The sequence below is a fragment of the Marmota monax genome, unplaced genomic scaffold (genome assembly GCF_021218885.2).
Source record: "Marmota monax isolate L192 unplaced genomic scaffold, Marmota_monax_Labrador192_F-V1.1 WCK01_AAM20220418_F8-fsc00303, whole genome shotgun sequence".
Lineage (NCBI taxonomy): Eukaryota > Metazoa > Chordata > Mammalia > Rodentia > Sciuridae > Marmota > Marmota monax.
The window spans coordinates 1,022,275-1,027,857 of record NW_026694230.1 but is presented as its reverse complement, the minus strand read 5'-3'; positions in this window follow the sequence as shown (position 1 = coordinate 1,027,857).

Below are 5,583 nucleotides of genomic sequence, written 5' to 3'. Positions count from 1 at the left end.
AGTGCACACCTATAATCCCAGCAACTTGGGAGACTTAGGCAGGAGGATCACAAGTTCAAAGCTGGCCTCAGCAACTTAGTGAGACTCTGTCTCAAAATAAAAACATAAAAAGGGTTGAGGATGTGGCTCAGTAAAAACTACACCTGGATTCAATTACTAGCATCAATAAAAATGATTTAAATAATTAAATTAAAATAATAATTAAAAGTAAATAATAATTTAAAAATTTAATTAAATCAGAGAAATAGTGGATGCAGCCTTCAGGAACAGTGTAGGAGGAGGTGTAGGAGGAGGAGAGCTGGAATAGCAGAGCTGGGTTTAAGATGTAGGGAGGGAGGAGGGTCCATGTGGCAGAGCAGAACACATGATAGGATCTTGGGGGAATTAGAATATTTCTAAAACAAAGAAGGAAAAAAATAAAACTAGTTAGAAATTGAAAGAAACACAATCACTGAATATGAAGCTATTTAAAATATGAATGAATTTTAGCTGTAGATAGAATGCAAAAAAAATGAGTAATTTGAACATTATGTTTCTAGAAACATTCTCCTTTAAGTAGTCAAAGGTGTTTTGATGTTGGATTACCACAGAATGAAATTCATTTTTGTTTTAATTCTCAATAATATTTATTTATTTACTTATATGATCTTTATGGTACTTTAGCTTTGTGACTTTTTGTGCATTTAAACTGTTCACAAAGTCATAAAGAATTATCAATTCTTGTGGGAGATAAATATTAAAAACTTTGATTATTCAAAAAGAAAAAAAAATGGAGCTGTTGTATAATGAGTCCCAAAAGGTATGTAAAATATTATGAAGAGATAGTATCAAAATTGATGTAATAGAGAAGGATATGAAATTATTAGATTGAAATGTTATCATTAAAAATGGTAAAACAATGATACAAATATCAAACATCACTATTTGTTGAGGGGAGAACAGCAATCAGAAATGTGAACTGAGTACTTATCTTCACATTGGAGAGTCAATTGCTATTATCTAAAGTTGATGAATTAAGTTAATAAGATATAATACCTAGAGTTACAGAAAAAGTCACCAGAAGAATTAAACACAGAAACAATTAAAAGATACTGCTGGGCTGGGGATGTGGCTCAAGCGGTAGCGTGCTCACCTGGCATGTGTGCGGCCCGGGTTCGATCCTCAGCACCACATACAAAAAAACAAAGATGTTGTGTCCGCCAAACACTAAAAAATAAATATTAAAATTCTCACTCTCTCTTAAAAAAAAAAGATACTGCCTTAAAGGCTAGGGGAAAATGCTCTTTATCATAAATTCTTCCTTGCCTGTTAATTTTATCATTGTACACATACACTGAAAACAAAACAAACAAAGAAAAAAAGCAAGGAAACAAAACTTCAAACAATACAGAATTTCCTGAGGTATGTAGCTTAAGATATTAAATCTATAATGCTAAAAGTAGGTAAGATAAAAGGGAAGATCCCATTGTGAAACAAGCACAGGGAAAGTGCAAACTTTCAGTTACAAGATGAGTTTCTGGGATTTAACCAAGCGCATGGTAGCCATAGAGAACAAGAAAGATGTTCCTTGACTTATGAGTTAGATCCAGAACACCCAAAGCAATTTCAAAAAACTAAGTCAAAAATGCATTCAAATTGCAGAATCACATCGGTTACACATCCACTTTTTTACATACTGCCATACTCGTGTCTGTTGTATTCTGCTGTCTTTCCTATCCTCTACTATCCCCCCTCCCCTCCCCTCCCCTCCCATCTTCTCTCTCTACCCCATCTACTGTAATTCATTTCTCCCCCTTGTTTTTTTTTTTTTTCCTTTTCCATCACTTCCTCTTATATGTAATTTTGTATAACGATGAGGGTTTCCTTTGAGGTAAAAATGGGAGTTCATAACCCACTTGAATCAAATGTATGAAATACGATATGTCAAGAGCTATATAATTTTTGAACAACTAATAATAAAAAAAAATGTATTCAATGCATGCACCTTACAAAACATAGCTCAGGAACAGTGCACTGTAGAGTACCCGCAGTTTACCCTTGTAATCACGTGGCTGACTGGGAACTGTTGCTTGCTGCCTCTGCCTGGTGCCACAAGAGAGTATAGGACCACAGACCAACAGTCTCTGCCAAGGACAAATTTCTAAATTTGAAGTACTTTTCTAGTGAATTTACTTTTCTAGTGTTTTCTAGTGAATGTTTCTAGTACCAGTTTAGCCCCACAGTAAAGTTGAAAAATCCTAAGTCCAATCATCACAAGTCGGAAACTATTCATACTGTATTTTGGGGACTGTATTGTGCTGTAACTTTCCAAGAAATTTGTTAGTAAATGTTCTAACCACACATACAGTGATAACTAGGTGAGGAGATGATGTGTTAACTGACTGGATTATGGAAATCATTTCACAATGTATACCTATATCGAATCATCCTGATGAACACATTCAACTTACACACTTTTACTAATCAATCACTCCTTGCAAATGTGGAAAGATAAGCTTACTATATAAATCCTATTTAAAAATTCAGAGTGTATAAACCTATGCTAGGAGTTAGTATAGTGTAGCTAGTGATAGAAGGTAGTGTAAAAGAGATCAAGTGATTCAAAACTTCTCTGACCAACAAATCCTTTCTGCTTTTTTAAAATTTGTTTTTAAATATAACATTCATCTTTAATCCAAGGTACAACTGTTCTACAAAACTATCGTTCAGAAACACTTTAAGAAAAATATATTCACTCACAGTGAGGGAACTGTCATGGAACTGCAATTTTTCCAATTGTAATGTGTAGTTTTAAAATGTGAAAGTGCATTCATAAACGACAAGCTACAGTGCGTTGCTGAAAATGTTTCTTGGCCTTTTTGCATCTTAATTTACTAAGCACACCTTTCATTATTTTTTTTTTCCTGGGCTGGGTATTGAACTCAGGGCCTCATGCATGCCAGTTAAATCCTCTACCAGTGAGCTATAGCATAATCCTGGCCCTCTACTTTTAAGCATACTATTTGATTTCCTGTCTGTTATACCCAGATGCTGTTGTTAAGTAAAAATAAATACATTTGTTGAAGATTTGTCCCTAAATTTCTATTTCTTCTGCTAAATTGTCAAATCTACCATTTGTCCTCAAACCTCAAACTCAATCCTTTAAAAAATATAGCTGTGTTAACATGTATTTTTTTTTGTGTTTTTTAGTTAATCCATATTATTTATTTTATTTTTCCTCCACTATACTGAAAGAACTGGTAGACAATTTCTACTGTCCTCCTACCAGCACCCACCTCTAAAACCAATCACTATATTAATGCCAAGACAATCTTACAAGCAAGCATATAAACAGAAAATACAGGGTTTTGGGGTGTGGGTCAATGATAGAGCTCTTGCCCAGCATGTGTGAGATCCTGGCTGGGATACCCAGTACCACAAGACAACAACAAAAAAGTACACAAATCACCTTCCAATGCCTCCTCCATTCCTATTATATGGTATGATAGGCAAAAGCTATTTCTATATTTCTACCTGAGAGCAAATCCTCTTTACAAGCTCTCCTACTCTCCTACTATACTCTTTCCATGAATGTCCTCCTCCTATAATATACTTTCTAGGGTGAAAACTATATCTGTCTTTCTGTCTGCCCCCCTCTCTCTCCTTCCATCAATATCACACTCCTCCCCCAAGCTCATTTTACTGTACCTACCAAGCAAACTCTTACCTCTAAGGTGTAGATCAAATGTCACTTTCTCTTAGAAAACAGTAGAGGAAGTGTTACAGTTTGGATCTTAAATGTCCCTAAGAAGTTCACCTGTTGAAGATTTGGTCTCCTGCTGATGGTTCTAATCAGGAGTGGTGGATACTTTAGGAGGTGGGGCTTCTTGGGAAAGGAGGTCACCATGGTGTGTGTCCTTGAAAGGTATAATTTGGTCCCCAGCTACTTTCTCTGTCTTTCTGCTTCTGGGCCATTATGAAATTAGCAGCTCTGATCTAGTGTGCTCTTCCTTGCCTGGATGTGCTAACTCCTCAAAGCTACCTACAGGGGGTTGGGGGGGTGGGCAGGAGCCAAGTGGCCATGGAAGGAAAACACTGTGACTGTGAGTCAAAATAAATCAATACCCCATTTCAGGCATTTTTCATGGACACCTTGTTACAGTGCTGGAAAGCTGATTAACACAGCAAGTAACCTGATATTAGGTGACTTCCTACTGAGGTTGAGACAAAGAGGGATCCAGATTAGATATTTTGCCATAACAAGGTCAAGCCATAATCTAGATGACACACTTTGATTTGTTTGTTTGTTTGTTTGTTTTTGATGTTAGGGATTGAACCCAAAGCCTTGTGCAGGCAAGGCAAGCACTCTACCAACTGAGCTATAACCCCAGCCCCCAATCCAGATGACAAAACCGAGAGATTAAGCAAATTACCCAAAGTCACACAATTCATAAATGACTGTGTGGGAATTTCAGAGTCCATTCTTTCGCACTTCACCATTCCATTTAAAACTTTTACTTCTGTGTTTTCAAGGTCCCTTTTCACACATTATACATAGCCTTCATGTTATCATGCTAAGATTCTTTATTAATATATACGTGCCTACTATCAGGATCTCCATATGGCAGAAGTCAGGAATCTAACTTGATACTTCCAGAATCTGGCACAGTGCTTGGATTATGAAATAGATGTAATAAATTATTGTTTAATGAGTGAATATAAAATAAGACTTCAGAATCAGAAACGACTACTGTTTGTCAAAATATTTCTCTTTCTCTTTTCCTAGTAGATGATGTTTACCTCTTAAAGATATGACGAAAGAAGAGTGTTTGCCTCCCACTTGTTTTCTTTGGACTCAGTTCATATTCCTGGAATTACTGGTCTGGGTTAATACATATGGAAATTCAGGAGCGATTCTAGGAGCCTAAGAGATTATCTAAGAGAACTCATATTTTATTAAAATAAGTTTCAGGGATGGGAAATAGCTTGTTACAAAGCTAATAAGTATTTATTCTATATTCAAGTAGTTATTCTGCTCAACTATATCTAATTTCCTGATACTATAAAGAGAGATTACATAATAATTTAAGTCATGTGTAGGAAATAGGCTCAACCAGACTCCAGGGTAGCTCAAACCAAATGGAATTCTTTGTGTAGTCAGATGGCAAAGAAGAATGAATCTATTCTTAACTGAAGGTCTGTTAAATGTCTAGCTCCTCTAGATTGCATATTAAATAGGCCCATGTAACATTCTGACCTTGACTGGTACTTCTCTTCATACTTGGTGGTAGTGAGGATAGGGAAACTATGGCTCAATTTAGGGAAAAACATGCACTAACATCTACTGTGAATCATATGTCTAGCACTGTTCTATGCATTTCATATGTTAAATTGTCTACTACTCACCAATGCTTTAAGGTTAAGTGTTGTGATCATATCTAATTTGCAGATTAAAAACAACAAACAAACAACAACAACAAAAACAGGTTTTAGCAAAGTTAAATTGCCAAAGCCTCCCAAGATAAAGCTAATGGGCCCAGAATTAACCTAGCCTGTGCCACTGCAGGGCTACCTCACATCATTACTCTGTTGAAATAGACAGCC